Here is a 22,695-nt window from a genome sequence, read left to right as displayed (position 1 = left end):
GTGAGTGCAGCAGAATTCCAAGTATGACAAAATCAGGAAGCAGGAATTTATTGAGCTGAAAATCATAACAGGGAAGCAAAAGACAATGATAATACTTGATTCTTAAACTGGATGCTGTTAAATAGACATACAGATTCCAGAAGTTCAGTAAGATGCTTATTTCCCCCTTCTTACATTACTTTTATATATCATGTGTAGAGAAAAGAATGTTGCCCACCATTCTGGTTCTACAAAGATCAAGCTATTAATCATTGTAGACATCCAGTAACAGTGTACCCTGAGCAGAATTCAGGATGGATAAAAACAAGAAGTATTCTGTACTTTAAATATACTACCCCTAGATACTTAAGACGCATATCTAAGGAATAATTTCAATGATCCCCAGATTCTTGCATCTTCTCATTGCCCTAAAATCATTAAGTTGAGACTTCTGTTTTTTGTAATTAGTAGTAATCTTTTGATGTTCAATTACATGTCCTCCCACCCCACCCCCCAGCAAAAGAATTCATGTATATCCTGGTTTCTCCATTACCTCTTGGGAGCAGTTCCTCAGAGCCGTCTAAGAGGCTGTCTCACAGGCAATAGTCCTCAGTAAGTTTCCCCAAATAAAACTTAACTCACAACTTTTACATTGTGCCTTTTTCTTTCAGTCAACACATGTTGCCTTGTTCATTATCACTTCTAAGAACTACATTCTGAAAATACTTTCTGTTAACTAGACTCAACATATATTTCATATTTACCTAATTGGTTAAAATAAGCAAAAAAAAAATGCTGAAGAGCAAATGGCAAGAGGAACAAAGAAGACTTGAAAATAATTATTTTGAGGACTTTTTGTTTAGGTTTGAAAAAAATGGCATTCAGTGTGCTGTTACTGACACACAGGTCAATCTATGACCCTCAAAACCAAACAGTATGAATAATCCAAAGCTTGCCAGAATACAAGACTTTTATATTAAAGTCATTCTTTTTTTTTCTTCAGCATTGTGTAGCTGCCTTGCTGCACAACAATAGAAACATATTGCCTACCTTTCTTTTTCTTTTCATTTTTTTCTTTGTTTTAAAAGCAAACTTTAGAGTTTAAGATTTCTCCATCTTGTAAAGTGGAACAGCAGAACTAAAGGCTGTTTTTATGTTTTTATTCAGGATCTGGGTCACAAAAAAATGCTAGCTTTGAAGTTGAAAAGAATGGCTTCTTTATTTTTTTTTAACATTTGGAAGATACACATGCATCTTTATCACAGTGTAGTAAAGGTGCTTAATTTCAGTTCTTTATGTGCCCTCCATTATTAATGTTCCAAGCAGTAAAATTTATGAAATGAAATGGTACTTTTATGTAAATGATTGATCACTTTTGCATTCTAAAAAATAACCTTGCAAAGCATTATGTTTTTGCTTTTCATCTTCATAAGTCATCCACACCGAAGATGTTAAGCCAAAAGAGGCAACTGTGACATGTTGCATGTAGGTATTCAGGTTATATTTTAATTGCTATGAGATTACATTTCAGTTTTATCTCTATAGTTTTCCCTGCAATAACCATTTAAGTAGTCTAACTGTCTTAGTGTTTCATTAAACTTCAGTTTCCCTTCACATCACAACCAGATATATTTTCAGATTCATTAAACAGATAATATAATTTTCCTCATAAAAAATCACCATTGTGGGCCGAGTCACTTTGGTCTGGCTTTCAAGGCCCTCCATGCATTGGCTGCAACTCATCTTTCTAGCTTTCCCTGTCAACTAACAACTCCCTTTATGTTTTAATACAACTCACACACTATACACATCATTCTCTCTCTCTCTCTCTCTCTCTCTCTCTCTCTCACACACACACACACACACACTCCTATCTGTCCTTTCCCATTGACACTGCTTGTGTTCTTATAATACCCTCTACCTGGGCCATCCAATCCCTCTGTTGAGCCATAATCAGTGTCAAGGCTGCAAAGAACAAAGAATTTTACTTGGGGTCTTAAGAACTGCAATTCAGGACACACAGATTCAGGTAAAACCAAAAGATTGCTCCAGGGAAGAGAGAGTTGGGGTTTCCAAAAGTAAAAGCCACAAGATTGTTCAAAAATAATGATTGTCACTAATGCAAGAAAGGAACTATTTGTCCTTAAGGAATAGCCTGTCCCAAGTTATTTTAGGGTAAGGATCTGACATATATCTTGCATTTCTGGAACATTGAGCAGATGTTCTGGATGCCTATGTTAAGACAAAAAAAATGGTCTAAGTTCAAATTCCAACAGGGCTGAGGCGTGCATATGTCATACTTTCTCAGTGGCTTCCTGGCTTCATGTTAGAGAGCTTTTTTTTTTTCCATTTATTTTTATCAGTTGGAGGCTAATTACTTTACAATATTGTAGTGATTTTTGCCATACATTGACATGAATCAGCCATGGATTTACATGTGTTCCCCATCCTGGACCCCCTTCCCACCTCCCTCCCCATCCCATCCCTCTGGGTCATCCCAGTGCACCAGCCCTGAGCACTTGTCTCATGCATCCAACCTGGGCTGATGATCTGTTTCACACTTGATAATATACATGTTTTGATGCTCTTCTCTCAGATCATCCTACCTTCGCCTTCTCCCATAGAGTCCAAAAGTCTGTCTCTTTTTCTGTCTTGCATATAGGGTTATCATTACCATCTTTCTAAATTCCATATGTATGCATTAATATACTGTATTGGTCTTTATCTTTCTGGCTTACTTCACTCTGTATAATGGGCTCCAGTTTCATCCATCTCATTAGAACTGATTCAAATGAATTCTTTTGAATGGCTGAGTAATATTCCATGGTGTATATGTACCATAGCTTCTTTATCCATTCATCTGCTGATGGGCATCTAGGTTGCTTTCATGTCCTGGTTATTATAAACAGTGCTGCAATGAGCACTGGGGTGCACGTGTTTCTTTCAGATCTGGTTTCCTTGGTGTGTATGCCCAGAAGTGGGGTTGCTGGGTCATATGGCAGTTCTATTTCCAGTTTTTTAAGGAATCTCCACACTGTTCTCCATAGTGGCTGTACTAGTTTGCATTCCCACGAACAGTCACACCTCATTTCTACCTATATTCTGAGGCCTAGTTTAAATGCTTCATGTTTCACAGTGTTATATCTTTCATTTATCATAGTTTTTATATCTTACTTCCCCTCAAAATTATTTTCCCTCACAATAGTTTCTTAACTGCAGGACTCTACCTCATAATCCCAAAGCGGTGTAGCAACCTTCCTTGTGCATGCTGATTGCCATGAATTGACTTCTGAACCTACCTGTCTTAATAATATTTAGATATCCACATTTTTGTGGTTAAGGGAATTAGTGTTGTAGCAATCTTCCTTTCCATAAACTAGAGGAACCAGGTAACTTAGAGATATAGTGCTATTCATCACCAGAGATGTAATGTTTAGTAGGTATGGAAACAATATCAGGTTCATACATGAAAAACAAGAGTTCTGAACAAGAAGTCTTTGAATCAATAAAGTTTACAAAGCACAGCAGAAATACAGTTGCCTCAACATTTGAAGGAATGACCAAACCATCATTTTAACCCATAGAATGTGGGACTCTGCATGAAATAAAGCCTTAGAGACATCAATATAACCACACAGGCAGACCTGAGATACTAGATTCTCTTTAACCTCAAGCAGAATTTGCATAAATCCCAGAACTCAAGCCTCAGGTCCCAACAATACTCAAAATAATCTTTACAGTTGTCTAAGGCTGTATGATCTCCCACTGATAAAAGGTGTTCTTTACCCTTTCTTGACCCATAATTCAAAAGCAAATGTACTGACCACTAGAATAAAGACTTAAGAGCTCTCCTGCTTGTTTATTTGGTGAGTTAAATTAGCAGGCCACCACCAGAGGGAAATTGATGTCTATTAGTACTACAGTTGTAAGCTTTGCAATCTCTCTGGAAGTTGTCCAGGATGTCACTGTTTTGAAGGCTGACTTCCTCTTGAAAAAAAATGCATCCTGCATTATTGTCACACTGAGCTACAGACCAGCAAGGCCTTAAAAGCCTCTTGAGAAATAAACACACGTGACAAAAGACTAATTCTTTTGGAATTCTTTACAGGAAAACCTTGTTACTCTCTAAAGAGAAAACTCCATGAAGTTGGTCACTTTTGGGTTCCTTAGAAGTCCCCCTCTGGGTGGGGGGAGGGGGGCAGCCAATTATCTGACTGTGTGGGTGGTCTGACAGCAATATGTGTCACTTATTGACCTCAGGAGTGACACAGCCGATCAGGCTGACTGGTGGTGTGCTAACTTCCTTTTTCCCTGCTTCATGCATATCCCCCCTGAAGCTGTGCCAAATTCTCTCATATTTTGAAAACAACTTCTTGTCCCTGATAGCTGTGACTGAAGAACTGCAAACTAGGTATAAAGGAATTCAGCCACATTAAGTCCCTGGGCAATTTGGGGGCTAAAGAGCTAGAAGATTATTCCAGAAACCTGAATAATAAGTATCTTGTCTTGTCAAATGACCCAGCCATTGCTCATTTATTCAGTAAAGGTCTAGATGTTGGCACAGTCTTAATGAGTTTGTATACTATTTAACTGTCCCACTAGGAGTTTGTCACTCACTATAAATAAAACAAGTAAACAAATCAATACTGGGGACCACCAAGTTGTTTCTCCCACAGTGGGTTTTTCAGACATGGATCTGTCAAAATTTGGGAAACATGGATGAAACAAATTCAAAGGCTTTTGAATGTAGGATTTCTCAAAACCTTTATGTTGTCCCGATATGCTTTGTGGGTCTTTAAGAAAAAGCTAGAGTGTGTAGCATTTCCCTACTGTGTTGGACCATGAGAATCATTTCACAGGCTCTCCCAGTGGGATCAGGGCTCAATTCTTTGATGAATGTGGATGTAAGACAGCACACTTGTTCGCTGTCAGCAGGCAGCATCACTACTGAAGAGAACAGTTCACATAGTGAACTAGCTTTTGTTTTCTTTCAGGGATAAAACTCACTCTACTCACTGTAACAGTCTGTTTTTGGCTTAAATAATGGTGCAACTAGCATCATCCTGCATTTTTTTGTTTTAGGTCACTCCTAGAATTTAGTTAACTTATATTTAGAAAAAGAATACAAAACAACACTGCCTTTACAGAACATTCTTTTCTAGAGTTTCCTTTTTGAGTCTTCGCACCACTAGAATAAAGAAGGACTAAAATGATATCATTTCTGGAAGGAAAGCTGGGCCTTTACTAGTTTGGTAGGCATCATATTAGAGAGCCTTTCACTCTGGATGGAGCAGTAATATCAGATCTGATGCAAATGGCTCCTTCTTTCTTGGTTTGTTTATCCATGTGATAAATATTTATTGAGGGTTTACTACATCCCCGGGCTTCCCTGGTGCTTCAGATAGTAAAGAAACTGCCTGCAGCATGGGAGACCTGGCTTTGATCCCTGGGTTGGGAGGATCCCCTGGAGAAGGAAATGGCAACCCGCTCCAGTATTCTTGCCTGGAGAATCCCATGGACAGAGCAGCCTAGTGGGCTACAGTCCATTGGTCACAAAGGGTCAGACACAACTGAGTAACTAACAACTAAACAGCTATGTTCCCAGCACATTTTTATGTGTTTGGAATAGAGTTGTCAACAAAAATCACCAAACTCATGAAGTTTATATTTTATGGGGGAGGGAGATAGATATCATAAATACATTAATGAATAAATGATAGATTACAGATTAGACAATCAATTTGAAGGAACCAAAGCAAGGTGATAAGCTGAAGAATGACTCAGGGGAGAAGGGAGTTTTTTATATTAAAAACTGTGTTTTATAATTTAAGTTGTGTCCCTTGTGCTTAGTTGCTCAGTCATGTCCAACTCTTTGTGACCCCATGAACTGTAGCCCACCAGGCTCCTATGTTCATGGGATTCTCCAGGCAAGAATACTGAGTGGATTGTCATGCCCTCCTCCAGGGGATCTTCCCAACCCAGGAACTGAACCCAGGTCCCCCGCCTTGCAGGCAGATTCTTTAGCATCTGAGCCACCAGGGAAGCCCCATAATTTAAGTTGCTCATCGCAAATATGTTTACTCTATAATGAAATTTGCAGTACATGCATGTTAAGTTGCTTCAGTTGTGTCTGGCTCCTTGCAACCGTATGGACTATAACCCACCAGGATCCTCTGTCCATGGGGTTCTCCAGGCAAGAATACTGGAGTACATAGACATTCCCTTCTCCAGGAGATCTTCCTGACCCAGGGATTGAACCCGCATCTCCTGTGGCTCCTGCATTGCAGGCAGATTCTTAACCACTGAGCCATCAAGAAGCCCATATTGTATACAGAAGTGGTGACTGAATTGATGAGGAGCCAGTTATGTGAAGATCTAGAAGGGCAAACTTCCCAGTGTAACACATAAGAATCACAAGAGCACGATGAGCTCCTGATTCTGGCTGTCCTTGAAAGGCCATAGAATAGGATGCCCCAGGGAGGATACTGCCCTATCTAGCAATACTGCCGTCTGCACACAGGGTGCACGAAGGGACATTAAGTTCTATTTGTAATAGCTTTCATTGTTAAATATATGAAAATAACAAAACATCAGAAATAAAGTAACCATCCTCCTGCCCTCACCCCTGTTCTTGTCTGTTTCCTAGCTTTTCTGGTTGGTTGTTTGGTTTTGTTTTGAACTGCTATTCCCATTATATCTGTAGTGAAATTTTGCCAAGGGATGTATAGAAGCTGATTTTCTATGTTTCCTTAAGAAAATTATTCACCACCTCAGCCTGCTAAGCTTAAGGCCTTCTCACAAAAACCCCAACAATATTACACATCAACTTTCTATTTTGACATATAAATCTGAAAGTAACCAGTTTTTCTGTCTTTAACTTCTGCTCTGCATTTACAAAAGTGTGATGCATAATTTAAATTTTTAATCTCAAATGTTTTTTGCTCTATAGGAAAGTTCTCTAATGATAAAATGTACTACCTCTGCTTGGTTTTTTTTTATAAATATACTAACTTTTCTTGTCATCTTCCCTGTATTATAGTGAGCAAATAAAATAAATTATTAATTCCAATGTAAAATCCAGTTATGATTGGCATGATTTTCATTTTCATTAGATTTATTCAAGTTGGAGGGGGTGCTTCTTAGAGAATTAATGATTAATTACCTATCACATTTTGCAAATGAAATGCAATTTTAAAATACATTTGCTGTTTATCATCAGGCCCTCCAAACAACTTCTCTTTGAAGAAAAGAGAAGTGTCTTCAAAATATCTTTGCATGTTTTTAACATAAAATTCATTTCATCCCTGGCTGTCCCACAAACATAGTGTCTATGAGAGGGAAAAATGGTCCCTTAAAGTTTTCTGAGGGAGAACACTGACTTGCAGATCCTTTCTCAAGTATTTTTGAGATTAGAGTGTGAGCTGAGAAATCATGCCCACACTCTTAGTAAGGATTTGAGGGGAAGATATTTTCTCAAATACCAGCTCCCTTTTTCTTTGCCTCACTTTCAGTAAAATTGTGACTTTCTCAGAGAATATCTTAATAATAAATGTCAGTTATTTTGCTTGAACACTAATACTGGGTTTTCAACTTCAATAAAAGAAAATATTGCTAAACTGTTATCATTTCTGAAAGCTGGGTCAGGGCCAGTGCACTGCAGTAAAGAAATTCTGTGTTGGACGAACACAACAATTAGTTAACAATTAACAAATTAATTGGTTTTAATTAAGAGCTAGTTCAATTTTCAGGTAAATTGATATCCTACTTCCCCAGCATGGCATGATAGTTAGTGTTACTGCAACTTGAGAAGTTACTAGGAAGTGTTTTTACCCTTCTTGTAGCTGATTATCAACAGACCATATCAGGTTCACTTCTCTTCCAAGTGGCAGGAGTTCTCATGCTAGGATTACATGTCTCTCCAGAAGGCTGAGGAAGCATTTCACTTTTTATTCTATTTTTTTCTCACCTGCACATGTTCAGTTTGTTTCATTAAACAATGTGTAGATACACAAATAGCTTTATTGAGACAGGCACATCAGTTTTTCTCCAACATTTTTAGATGGTGTGCCAGGCACTAGGGTGACCAGCTGTCCTGCCTTGCCTGGGACTGAGGGCTTTTTCTTGAATGTTGGACTTCCAGTGCCCAAACCAGGAAAGTCTCTGGCCAACCGAGAAGGTTGGTGACCTAAGTTCAGGAAAGTCGTTCCTATATGACAATGCAAAAGCTTTCCATTCCACAAGAGTTAATTCTGGACTTAAAGAGTTAGGGTGGGGGGAGGGATTTGGGAAGATAATGTAATATTTCTCAAAGATAATAGAGGAGTGAAAATAATCAATTCAGTCAACAGGTGTGAGAATGCATCAGGTGACAAGGTCAGAGGTAACAGGAAAAGTATGAGGAGAGGAGACTATCAATAAACATAATCTTAGATTTTATACCTTTATTCTGGGTCCCAGAATCTATTCCAAGTGTTAATTAAATGGTGGGGTTTGTATCTCAAGCTGAACAATAATGAAAAAAATTATGAGAAATATTTGCCCTATTTATTTTATTTGCTTGACATGCTAAAAAAACCACAACAGGCTGTAAATTATTATGTAATACTTATTGAACTGTATCATTAGATGTGAGACAGATGGCTGGGATCCAGTTACACATACTTCCAGTTTCAGCCTATGGAATTATAGTTCTGAGAGAAGAAGTGTACATTTGTATGTGAAGTCTGGTGTTCAGACCAAGAGTCTTTGGATTTTTAGTTCTTTGATCCAACACATTACTTGCTTTCAGCCAAGTTCCTTAAATTTAGTGGCACAGTTTTCTGATTCTTTGACTTGAGAGATCAAAATTAGCTCTCAACTTCTAGGCCGAACAGTTTTGGACAGTCCGTAAAAGTTGTGGCTATTTGAAGTGAGGATGGAAGAGAAGTCAGCATTGTGTGCGTGCTAAGTCGCTTCAGTCACGTTCAATTCTTTGTGACCCTGTGGACTGTAGCCCACCAGGCTCCTCTGTCCATGGGATTCTCCAGGTAAGATTACTGGAGTGGGTAGCCATGCCCTCCTCCAGGGGATCTTTCTTACCCGGGATCAAACCCAAGTCTCTTATGTCTCCTGCATTGGCAGGTGGCTTCTTTACCACTAGTGCCACCTGGGAAGCCCAACCTATATCGTTGGTGTCATTATCTGATCCCAAACTATCTAGCCCTATTTCCCACTGGGCAGTGTGGCAAGGGAGTCAACACATGTATCCTGAAACTAGAATGGGTTCAAAACCTTGGTCTGTCACTTTATAAACTCTATGACCTCGGGCACATTACTTAATCTCTCTGTGCCTCAGTTTCTTCATTTGCAAAACTGGGCTATTATTAATAATATATACTCATAGGGGTAAATATATGTAAAACACTGAGAATAATGCCTTGCACAGAGTCTGTTATTATTATTATTATTTCTGTTGTCATTGTTATTATTCCTTCACATCTGCTCCTTGCTGTAGCTTTCATGTTTTCTTTAATATCTACATACTGTGCTATTTTTTTTAATATTTTTGCTTGTGTTAAACTCCCTACATGCAACAGAATATTTTTTCCTGGTTCCCCAAACATTATCCATTTTAAAATGACCATTTCAATTCTGATCTCTTATGTGGGACCTTCACAAAGCTCTCCTTTTGATAATTTCCTTTATAATTACTACTTGGACCCTGCAGTTCAGCTTTCAACTCTCTGCTGTTTAATGTGTGCTAATGTTGTCTTCTCTGCTGATATGAAAACTTTTTGACAAATGCGGGGCAATGTCTTGTCTATTATATTGTATGTTTTACAGCCTCTAGTATGTTTCTAACTAAATAGATGATTGATTCATATCAGTGAACCTGTACCTATATTTGATCCTTTGAGTCTCCCACTATTTTTGAGACATAAAAGCATTGGTTAAATCATGTAAAGAATCACTCTCACATATTCTTGCTGATTTTGCACTAATTAGGAGCAGTTCTATATTTGTGGTAGAATGTCATTTAAAGGTCATTTTTTTTCATGCTTGGATTTAGAAATTGGTGTAAAAATGGTGTTTTTACATAAAGTTCATGTACATCACTGAACCATGTTTCCTAAACTCTCATGAAGGTAGGGTTAATTATGATAAGAAGAATTTTAAAATTTTATTTCAGAAATTTCCACATACACACAAAAGTAGAATAATATACTCAATTCCATGTAACTGTCACCCAGTTTTCACAATGACTTGTTGTTCAGTCACTTAGTTGTGTCTGACTCTTGGCAGGCCCATGGGCTGCAGCGTGCCAAGTTTCCCTGTCCTTCACTATCTCCCCGAGTTTGCTCAAACTCATGTCCATTGACTCGGTGGTGTCATCCAACCATCTCGTCCTCTGTCAGCCCCTTCTCCTCCTGTCTTCAATCTTTCTCAGCACCAGGGTCTTTTCCAATGAGTTGGCTCTTGGCATCAGGTGACCAAAGTATTGGAGCTTCAGCTGTGGCATCAGTCTTTACGATGAATATTCAGGGTTGATTTCCTTTAGAATTGATCACCCAATTTACACAATGATTAACATCTTTCCAATCTTGTTTCATCTATCCCACCCATTTTTTTTAGCCTGGAATATAGAGGAGAAGGAAATGGCAACCCACTCCAGTATTCTTGCCTGGAAAATCCCATGGACAGAGGAGCGTGGCAGGCTACCCCTGGCAGAGGACCCTATGGCAGTCCATGGGGTCGCAAAGAGTTGGATACAACTGAGTGACTTCACTTCACTTCACTTCATATTAAAACAAATTCATCATATTTCATCCATAAATAGTTCAGTATGCATTATTAACAGTTGAAGACTTATAAAAATAATTTTTCAAAAAACCAATAAGTAGTTCTCAATACTATGCTAAAATCATCAAATCTTTTCTTTCAATTTTACAACTTCAATAATATAACTTTGCTCTCTTTTACCCCAAAGATATAAATAAACCTATAAAAATAGGTTCCTAGTGGATGATAGGAATATATGTGAAACATGAAGGATATTTTACTCTCACCTGTAATCTTTGAAGTACAGCAGAAACCTTGTTTCGATAGGAAACACTGCATCATGATTTCAAAGTGATAGATTACTTTAATAATCAAATGGAAAGTAAGTATTTATTTCATTTGAATATCCTTTCAGCTCTATGATATTTTTAGATATGTTAAATTAAATGTAGAATGGGCCATTCCAAGTTCATGATACAATATAGCTCCTCAGTCTATTTTAATAAGGCCATTTTTTTCTAGGAAAGTTAGCACCTGATGCCTTTAATGACTAGATGACACTATCTCACAAGTGATTGTGATAGCATTCCCTCCTAAACTGATCACAAAGTACATCAGAGGTGTAAAGGTAGATCTTTAAACACCTATTTATCTTATTCAGTTTACTAAGCACTGTCCATACAAATGGTACTCATTGGTTTATAAATGAAAAAGCTATGTTTTGTTGTACTTTTTAATTTTGTGGTAACTAGTTTATTTTATATCAATTATATCTCAAATAAGCGATTTTAAAATTTACAGTGAGATACTACTACGTCTGTTACCAGAGGAGCCCCCTGCCAGGTGAGAGCGGGCTCTTGTCTAACACTCAGAAATGAATTGTTCAAGGAGACACATGTACTGACAAAGCAAAATTTTATTGGGAAGAGGCACCTGGGCTGAGAGCATCAGGGTAAAGGACGCCAGGAGGTCTCTTGAGTTTTAGGGTAATGGGCTTAGTTTCTAGGTTGTCTCTGACTAATATGCTTGTGCCCCTATTTGGTGTGACTCAGGGTCTTTCCTGTTGTTGTTTGCATCTCTCAGCCAAGTTGGATTCTAGCATGAGGGTTTCTGGGAGGCTCGCAGGACAGGTTATTAATGGCTGATGTATCTTCCCTCCTTTTGGCCTCTTCTGAATTCTTCTGGCTGATGGTAGCTTGTCAGTTCCGTGTTCCTTATCAGGACTTACTGTTGTGAGCAAACTCAAGCAAGCAGTTATTATCGTGCCTGGGCAACGTGCATAATTTTGGTCAATGGTTCCCTAACACATCTATCATGATGGCTAACATTTAAAAAAAGTAGACCATATCAAGTACTAAAGAGGATGTAGAGCAGTTGGAACCCTTCTATACTGCTGGTTGGAGTGCACACTGGTACAGACACTTTGGAAAACTGCTGGGCAGTTTATTATGATGTTGATCATGCACTTACCAAATGTGACAGTAATTGTATTTACTTAAAGGATGTAATGCCATCCCAGGTGGAGCAGTGATAAGGAATCCGCCTGCAATGCAGGAGATGCAGGTTAGATCTCTGGGTCAGGAAGATCCCCTGGAGAAGGGAATGGCAACCCACTCCAGTATTCTTGCCTGGAGAATTCCATGCACAGAGTAGCCTGGTGGGCTATAGTCCATAGGGTTGCAAAGAGTCGGACACAAGAGAGTTCACACACACACAAAGGATGTGAACTTATATTTACCTCTAAATGTGTACACACATTTCAACAGCTTTATATAATCATAAAAAACTGGAAACAGCTCAATGTCCTTCAACTAGTCACTGGATAAACTGGAATATTACTCAGCTAAAATGAAGGAAAAAACTTATTAATATATCAAACAGCACACACACATGATGTGCGTGTTTCATTATGCAAAATGAAAGCTGCCAGACTGAGAAGGTTTTATATTATATGATGACATGTGTGATATTTTGGAAAAGGCAATGTTATAGAAGTAGCATACAGATCAGTGGTTGGAGGGAGAAACTGACTTCAAAGATCATCATAACGTAATTTTGGAGAGTGCTGGAACTGTTCTGTATCTTGATTATGATGATGGTTACATATCTGTATGCATTTTCAAAACTCATAGAAGTATACTCCAAATTATACCCTATGTTTAATTATACTATATGTATATTTTAAGTGTGAATTAAAATGTAATTAAAATATATTTAGCTAAGAATACTGGGATACATTTGTACAGCACAGGGAACTCAATTCGGTGCTCTGTGACAACCTAGTGGGGTGGGACAGGGAGGTGGAAGGGAGGCTTAAGAGGGAGGGAATGCATGTGTACATACACACTAAGTTGCTTCAGTTGTGTCAGACTTTTTGCAACCCCATAGACTGTAGCCCGCCAGACTCCTCTGTCCATGGAATTCTCCAGGCAAGAACACTAGAGTGGGTTGCCATGCCCTCCTCCATGGGATCTTCCTGACCCAGAGATCGATTCTTTACTGCTGAGTCACCAGAGAAGCCCTGAGGGAGAGGATATAATTATACTCATAGTAGATACATGTTATTGTACAGCAGAAACCAACACAACATTGCAAAGCAATTATCTTCCAATTTAAAATAAATAAATAAAATACATATATTTAGCTAGGAATATTGTGTGGTCCTGTCAGACAATTGGCCTAATGTATCATATGGAAAAGTAATTAAATCACATTTACAGACATATGTTATCAAATGGAAAGTTGATTAGATCACATTATCTAATGTATACAATCTTCTAGTAGCTATGAACAAAATATAATAAACAAAATAGAAATGAAACAGCGATACAGGCTAAGATACAATTGTAGCAAGTAGATATGAAATATTAAAAACCTAAATATGATCAACATTCTTTTTGATAGATACAGGAAAAAGTTAAGCAACAGCTTTTTTGCCTTTTCATACTGTTCATGGCATTCTCATACTGTTCATGGGATGAGATGGTTGGATGGCACGACTGACTCAATGGACGTGAGTTTGAGCAAACTCCAGGAGAGAGTGAAGGACAGAGAAGCCTGGCATGCTGCAGTTCATAGGGTCACAGAGATTGGTACATGACTTAGCAACTGAACAACAGCAGCTTTAAAAAAAATACTACATATAGTAGGGAATAAAATGATGAGTATAACTGATAAAATATTTTACTGAGTTCAAAGTTTGCACCATCACTCACACACACTAAATATAGAAGAAAGACATACGTGAAAACTGAGCTTGATCCCTGAGTTGGGAAGATCCCCTGGAGGAGAGCATGGCAGCTCACTCCAATATTATTGCCTGGAGAATCCCCAAGGACAGAGGAGCCTGGCGGGCTATAGTGCATGGGGTTGCAAAGAGTCAAGACACAACTGAGCAACTAAGCATAGCACACAGGTAAAAATTAATAAGTTTTTCTAAACACCAATTAATGAGTCTGAGATATAATAACATACTGTTCTTGTATGGAATATATATTGCAGAAACGTGATAGAATTTTCTCCCATGTACCTACAAGCCATACTATATTTTCTTTATTTACATTGCAAGTCTGAAGATTATTGTAGATAACATACATATAGGTAGGATCAGTTGGACAATGATGATCCAGAAACATTGGCCGCTGCACTCTGCACATGCATAGGACTTTCACACAAAATGGAAAAAAATTCCTGCCCCTACAAGACCTTTCATCTTGCCAATCAGCCATGCATTTTGTTGTACTTTTAAAGTTATAGTTTAATAGGATACTGGTTTGATCAATATATGGCTTGTAAATCTTAAAGCAACAATGTTAAATAAGGAGGCATGTTATGAGAATTGTTAGGGACATGCATGTTTCTTACAACAACCGTTGGATAGTGTAAATCTAAGCCAGACACTTATGAGGAGTTAAAGTTGTTAATAACTCATGCATTATACCTGTAGTTTGGACATCTATATTGTTTATACTCATTTCCCTACAGTTGGGGTGAGCTGTACAGACAGACAGATATACACATCCCCAGGAGGAGCATAAATTCATGAAGGCAACATCAGCTCTAACTGACTGGAGTGAAATATACCTGACTGGCTGTCAGTTCTCTTTGTAAGTTAGGGTTCAGTGAACTCCCAGTTTGGAATCTTCTAGGATGAACTGAATTCAAATAAAAACTTCCCTGTAGGCAGTTAAAGCTGAACTATAAGTCTGTCTTTCAGTGATTTTTGTTCTGATATTTTTCTTCATATTTGTAGCTACTGCCTCTGTGAATATTTTAACTTTGCAGACATTTTGCTCAATAAACTGTTCAAGTTTGTGTCTTGATTCCATGCCATTAGTTTATATCAAAGCTTGCATGTATTCCTATATTCTTACAGAATTAACTTTAGGCTTTTATTTTCTTTTCATTGTGTGAATTGGACTAAAGCAATGCCATTCTTCAAAGTGAGAAAGTTTTATTTGGAAAATTCCTTTGAAATGACTTTATTATAGATTCTAAAATTGCCCAACTAGTCATTTCTAGAATATAATTCCCAAGAAATTTCTTCCAATAAAGTGAATTATGGATTACTAGCACATATTTTTTTCCTTGAATGGCAAATAGAGGAAAAAATAAAGAGGATTTTAACTTCAATTTTGAAGAAAAATTGTTTGGTTTGGTGGTCTGAAATTCAATCTATGATCATGGGTGCTTTGAGTAAAAAAAAATTCAGGACTGCTGTTTCTCCCCACCTCATTTTTCAGGCCCTGACAATGTTTGCTTTTTTAAAAAATATTATGAGAATATACATTCTGAGTAATGCTTACCATGAACATTTAAAACACAAATGACACATCCAAGGTGAAAATAAAGGAAAGCAACTCAATAGCATTCTGTCAGAAAGTTGGATTTTATGATCTCATGAGAGTAATTAGAAAAGTCAACCAAGAAACTATCAAAGCTATGCACAAGACAGGGCTGAGAAAATGTTTTCCAGTAGATCTTTTAATCTACAAATTTTAGGTCACATTTCTTTTGTGCTTATAGATGTTAGGTATATTTGACAGATAGGCTAGAAAATGGAGAGTCATTATTAATATGGAAAGAAGGCCATGGCAGGCAGTCGGCTTTTCCTGTGACTAGTTCTACAACCTATGGCTTGGTTTGTTTGTTAAGTCATGTCTGACTCTTGTGACCCCATATACTGTAGCCTGCCAGGATCCTCTGTCTATGGGATTCTCCAGGCAAGAATACTGGAATGGGTTGCCATTTCCTTATCCAGTGAATCTTCCTGACCCAGGGATCAAACTAGGGTCTTTTGTTTACAGGCAGTCTCACGTATTGCAGGCAAATTCTTTATCAACTGAGCCACAAACTAAGCCCTCTAAAACCTATACCAGTCACTGATTCCACTTAGCCTCCATTTTCTAATCAAGAAAGGGCAATAATATCAATTGTTGTCACAGTAAGATAAATGTAATTGGTGTGCAACTGTTATGAGATAGTCAGCAAAATTCCAGCTACTTTCATTGTTGAGATGAAGAAGAGGGAAATGGAATTATGGTACCATGATGCCAGAAATTATCATGGAATACCTATCTATTGATTACATTGTAAAAGAATCATTAAATAAAATAGTTCAGAGAGAGTCTTGAAGATGACCATTTAAAAAGAAATTAATAGCTTTTGGTCAATACAGCTACAAAAATAACAAGAAAACTAGAGTTCACAAAATTTTGGCTTTGAGGAGATAGTAGCACCAGGTAGGAAGCAATATTATGTAGTAAGAGAAGAAATCATTAATGATTTAAAGTTTAATGAGAAAGGTATATTCCAGCAGAAAAGAGGTAAGATGCTTTGGTTTTCTTGACAGTAGCAGTTTCCACTACATTCAATTGGTCTTCACTTGGTCAAACCCACTGGTTTGCAACTACTTTCCCTGTTTTAACACAGGGAGTCCCGCATCCTTGGCAAAGTACTCTGTCCAGGTCAAAATGGTCTTCATTTCGGTCTTCATGACATTGTCTTGGTCTTCACAACACTGACTATGAGTTGGTCAAGATATGCAGTGGTGAATGAAGTTCATAAGGCTTTTCATCTTCTTAGTTAAGACTGTAATTTTATTCTGTTGTTGTTCAGTCGTTAAGTTGTATCTGACTCTTGAAACCTTATGGACTGCAGCACGCTAGGCTTCTCTGTCCTCCACTGTCTCCCGGAGTTTGCTCAAATTCATGTCCATTGAGTTGGTGATGCCATCTAACCATTTCATTCCCTGCCTCTCCCTTATCCTTTTGGCTACAATCTTTCTCAGCACTAGAGTCTCTTCGCATCAGCTGAACAAAGTATTGGAGTTCAGCATCAGGATCAGTCTTTCCAATGAATATTCAGGGTTGATTTCCTTTAGGATTGACTGGTTTGATCTCCTTGCTATCCAAGGGACTCTCAAGGGTCTTCTCCAACACTGCAATTTGAAAGCCTCAATTATTCAGGTCTCAGCTTTCTTTATGGTCCAACTCTCACATCTGTACATGACTACTGGAAAAACTATGGTTTTGACTATATGAACCTTTGACATCAAAGTGACGTCACTGCTTTTAATATGCTGTCTTGGTTTATCATAACTTTCCTTCCAAGGAGCAAGCGTCTTTTAACTTCATGGCTGTAGTCACTGTCTGCAGTGATTTTGAAGCCCAAGAAAATAAAATCTGTCAGTACTTCTATTTTTTCCCCTTCTACTTGCCATGAAATGATGGGACTGGCTGCCATGATCTTGGTTTTCTGAATGCTGAATTTTTAAGCCAGCTTTTTCACTCTCCTCTTTCACACTCATCAAGAAGGATCTTAGTCCCTCTTCATTTTCTGCCATTAGAGTGGAATCTTCTGCATATCTGATGTTGTTGACATTTCTCCCAGCAATCTTGATTCCAGCTTTGGATTCATCCAGCCTGGCATTTTGCATGATGTACTCTGCATAGATATTAAATAAACAGGGTGACAACATACAGCCTTGTTGTATTCCTTTCCAAATTTTGAACCAGTCTATTGTTCCATTTCTGGTTCTAACTGTTGCTTCTTGATCTGCAGACAGGTTTCTCAAGAGACAGATAAGGGTCTGGTATTCCTGCCTCTTTAAGAATTTTCCAGTTTGTTGTGATCCACACAGTCAAAGGGTTTAGTGTAGTCAATGAAGCAGAAGTGGATGTTTTTCTGGAATTCTCTTGTTTTTTCCAAGATCCAACAGATGTTGGCAATTTGATCTCTGGTTCCTCTGCCTTTTCTAATTCCAATTTGTATATCTGGAAGTTCTTGGTTCACATACTATTGAAGCCTAACCTGAAGGGTCTTGAGCATCACCTTGCTAGTGTGTGAAATGAGCACAATTGTAAAGTAGTTTGATCTTTGGGATTGCCCTTCTTTGGGATTGGAATGAAAACTGACCTTTGCCAGTCCTATGGCCACTGCTGACATTTCCAAATTTTCTGGCATATTAAGTGAAGCACTTTCACACCAACATCTTTTAGGATTTTAAATAGATCAGCTGGAATTCCATTGCCTCCACTAGCTTTGTTTGCAGTGATGCTTCCTAAGGCCCACTTGACTTCACATTCTAGGATGTCTGGCTCTAGGTGAGTGATCAACACCATCGTGGTTATCTGGGTCATTAAGATCTTTTTTGTATAGTTCTTCTGTGTATTTTTGCCACTTCTTAATATCTTCTGCTTCTGTTAGGTCCTTACCATTTTTGTCCTTTATTGTGCCCATCTTTGCATGAAATGTTCATTTAATATCTTCAATTTTCTTGAAGAGATTTCTAGTCTTTCCCATTCTATTGTTTTCCTCTATTTCTTTGCATTGTTCATTTAAAAAGACCTTCTTGTCTCTCTTTGCTATTCTCTGGAACTTTGCATTCAGTTGGGGATATCTTTCCCTTTCTCCCTTACCTTTTTCTTTTTTTTTCTTCCTCAGCTATTTGTAAAGCCTCCTCAGACAACCACTTTGCCTTCTAGTATTTCTTTTTCTTTAGGAAGGTTTTGGTCACTGCCTCTTGTACAGTGCTATGCAGCTCTGTCCATAGTTCTTCGGGCACTTTGTCTACCAGATCTAATCCCTTGAATCTATTCATCACTGCAGCTTTATAATCATAAGGATTTGATTTAGATCATACCTGAATGGACTAGTGTTTTCCCCTACCTTCTTCAATTTATTTTTATTTATTTTTTTCCATTTATTTTTATTAGTTGGAGGCTAATTACTTTACAACATTGCAGTGGTTTTTGTCATACATTGAAATGAATTAGCCATGGATTTACATAAACCTGAAATTTATGATAAGGAGCTCATGATCTGAGCCAGTCTGCTCTAGGTCTTGTTTCTCTAATTGTATACAGCTTCTCCATCTTTGACTGCAAAGAACATAATCTGATTTCACTATTAACTGTCTAGTAATGTCCATGTGTACAGCTGTCTCTTGGGTTGTTAGGAAAGGATATTTGCTATGATCAGCCTGTTCTCTTGACAAAATTCTGTTAGCCTGCTTCATTTTGTACTCCAAGGCCAAACTTGCTTGTTATTCTGCATATCTCTTGACTTTCTATTTTTGCATTCCAATCCCCTATGATAAAAAGGACATCTTTTTTTTTTTTTTTTTGGTGTTAGTTCTAGAAGATGCTGTGGGCTTCCCAGGTGGTTCAGTGGTAAAGAATCCACTTGCCAGTACAGGAGATGGAAGAGACACTCATTCGATCCCTGAATTGGGAAGATCCTCTGGAGGGGGAAATGGCAACCCACTCAAGTATTCTTGCCTGGAGAATCCCATGGACAGAGGAGCCTGGCAGGCTACAGTCCATGGGGTCACACAGAGTCGGATACAAATGAGTGACTAAGCATGCACACTAGAAGATAAAGTAGGTCTTCATAAAACCAGTTAATTTCAGCCTCCTCAGTTTCAGTGGTTTTGGCATAGACTTGGATTACTGTGATGTTGAATGGTTTGCCTTGGAAAGAACCGAGATCATTCTGTCATTTTTGAGGCTGAACCCAAGTACTGTATTTTGGTCTCTTTTGTTGACTATGAGGGCTACTGCATTTCTCCTACGGGATTCTTGCCCACAGTAGTAGATACAAAGGTCATCTGAATTAAATTTGCCCATTCCCATACATTTTAGTTCACTGATTCCTAAAATGTTGATGTTCACTCTTGCCATCTCCTGCCTGACCACGTCAAATTTACATTGATTCATGGACATAACATTCCAGGTTCCAACGCAATATTGTTCTTTACAACACTAGACTTTACTTTCACCACCAGATACATCCACAACTGAGCAACGCAGGCAAGATACTGGAGTGGGTTGCCATTTCCTCCTCAGGTAGGCCATGTTTTGTCAGAACTCTTCAAGACAGGTATATTTTCTGTTAATGAAATACCATTTTCATAATTTTGTATTAAAAGTGTTTGCTGGATAAGTGGACACAGCACCTCTTGTGCTCTCTAGTGGATATTTCCAGAAGTGTTAGGATGGGATTATGTCATATAGAAGTGAGACAGTGATCTGGAGACGGTGGGGGAGAATGTTAATGATAATAAACGTCTCTGTTCAGTTCAGTTCAGTTGCTCAGTCATGTCTAACTCTGCGACCCCATGGACTGCAGCATGCCAGGCTTCCCTGTCCATCACCAACTCCCAGGACTTGCTCAGGATCATGTCCATCGAGTCAGTGATGGCATCCAACCATTTCATCCTCTGTTGTCCCCCTCTTCTCCTGCCTTCAATCCTTCCCAGCATCAGGGTCTTTCCCAAGGACTCAGTTCTTCGCATCAGGTGGCCCAAGTACTGGAGTTTCAGCTTCAGTTTCAGCTTCCAATGAATACTCAGGACTGATTTCCTATAGGATTGACATCTAGGAGAAAAAATATCTAGAATAAACACCTAGGAGAAAGAAAAATACCAAACTAGTCTGCAAAGAGGCTTTGGATTTCTCCCCTGACTAGCATTCCCGCCCCACCCCTGGGGTTAGGGTGCGGGAGCTGTTAGAACATGGGCGGTGTTAGGATGCTGGTGGGGAAGGAGCGAGGTGCAGGCGGAGCTGGAATCCTGATATCCCCTTCTCCGACCTCCTCGCCAGCCATGGAGTCCCACCTCCGACTGCCCCATAGCCCTTCCTGAAGGCTAGTTCGGGAGACTTGCAGCCTATAGCCCGGCCAGGTCCTGTAGCTGCAGGTGGAGCAGCCGCTACACTATCAGCGCTCCTGGTACCAGGATATCCTTGTGTTCCTCAGTAAGAGCTATGGAAACGTGCTCCGTGATGACATTGGATGGTGTCATCTGTCATCCAGTACACTGAGAGGAATGAGTTCTCCTACCAGGTGATGAAAGGCAGCTCTGAAGCTCCCTGCAGCCACGTCAATCCAGGTGAGGTGCTGATCCTCAGGGGCGAGGATGGTGGTGTCCAGCGGGAAGTGGAGTCAGTGGTCCAGTGCGAGACCGAGGGCAGTGTCATTCAAGTCTCTTAAGAAGTTCCTGCTGGGCATGGCCATTGACTGTGCTGTACTGTGCTTAGTCTCTCAGTCGTGTCTGACTCTTTGTGACCCTATGATATGTAGCCCGCCAGGCTCCTCTGTCCATGGGATTCTCCCGGCAAGAATACTGGAGTGGGTAGCCTATCCCTTCTCCAGGGGATATTCCCAACCCAGGTATCAAACTGGGGTCTCCTGCATTGCAGGTGGATTCTTTCCCTGCTGAGCTATCAGGGAAGCCCACGACCATTCGCTACTCCAGTTTAAAGCTCACCCTATCTGTGGGTGATGGTTTTGAGCTTCATGTAGCATAACCAGAATGCTTTAGATGTCATTATCACTGACTCCTCAGACCCGCTGGGCCCTGCTAAGAATCTCTTCAAGAAGTCCTGTTACCAACTCATGAAGAAGTCCTATTACCGGCTCATCCCTGAAAGAGGATGGCATCCTTTGCTGCCAGGGTGAGTGTTAGTGGCTGAACCTGGACCTCATCAAGGAGATGCTGGTAGTTCTGCAAATCACTCTTTCTGGGCATGGGGTATGCTTCGTGCACCATCCCCACCTACCCCAGCAGCCAAATTGGCTTCATGTGCATTCCTCTGTGCATGCTGAGTAGTTTCAGTCGTGTCTGACTCTTTGTGACCCTATGGACTGTACCCTGCTAGGCTCCTCTGTCCATGGGATTCTCCAGGCAAGAATATTGGAGTGGATTGCTATGCACTTCTCCAGGGGATCCTAAATTGGCTTTATGCTGTGCGGCAAATATCCAAGCACCAACTTCTTGGAGCCCCTGAGGCAGCAGACACATGAAGCAGGTGGAACAGATGCAACTGAAATACTACAATTCTGATGTGCACTGGGCAGCCTTCATCCTGCCTGAGTTTGCCCGCAAGGCCCTGAATGATGTGTGCTGAGCCCAAGGGCCACTGCTGCCACAGCTGCCCATGACCTCCGTGAACAGTGAGCCTCCAGGGTACCTGGACCCAGCCAGCCCTAGACAAGACTTCTGCTGGCTCGCTCCCCAACCCAGTATTACAGGCTGCAGAATGCTGCCTGGCTTGCCCTCTTAGATGGAGTGTCTTTCTCTCTGTGTGGCATTCAGCTTCCAAGCTTATACCAGATGCCTGCAGCACCACCTCCGCCTTCTGTCACCCCTCACTGATCAAACATGTGTATCTAGAACAGCAATGAGAACAAAGTACTTTGCAAATATTAGGAACTCAACACAAGATATTTGTATACTGGCTATTTTTAAGTATGCAAGAGCCTATTTTTTGGAGGATGTGGCCTCTCCTTTGGGCTTCCTGGTGGCTCAGAAGGTAAAGAATCTGCCTGCAATGCAGGAGATCTGGGTTCGATCCCTGGGTTGGGAAGATCCCCTGGAGAAAGGAATGGCTACCCACTCCAGTATTCTTGCCTGGAGAATTCCATGGTCAGAGGAGCCTGACAGGCTACAATCCATGG

At 39.6% G+C, this 22,695-nt stretch overlaps 1 pseudogene; it reads left to right on the top strand.

Annotated features, from left to right (window-relative positions):
• The window catches only part of LOC110143836 (spermidine synthase-like), a 52,329-nt pseudogene extending 30,184 nt beyond the window's left edge, over positions 1-22,145 (top strand).
• The last annotated feature ends 550 nt before the right edge of the window (positions 22,146-22,695 follow it).

The sequence above is a fragment of the Odocoileus virginianus genome, chromosome X, assembly GCF_023699985.2.
Source record: "Odocoileus virginianus isolate 20LAN1187 ecotype Illinois chromosome X, Ovbor_1.2, whole genome shotgun sequence".
NCBI classification, from domain to species: Eukaryota; Metazoa; Chordata; class Mammalia; order Artiodactyla; family Cervidae; genus Odocoileus; species Odocoileus virginianus.
This window is presented reverse-complemented; position numbering and strand designations above follow the sequence as displayed.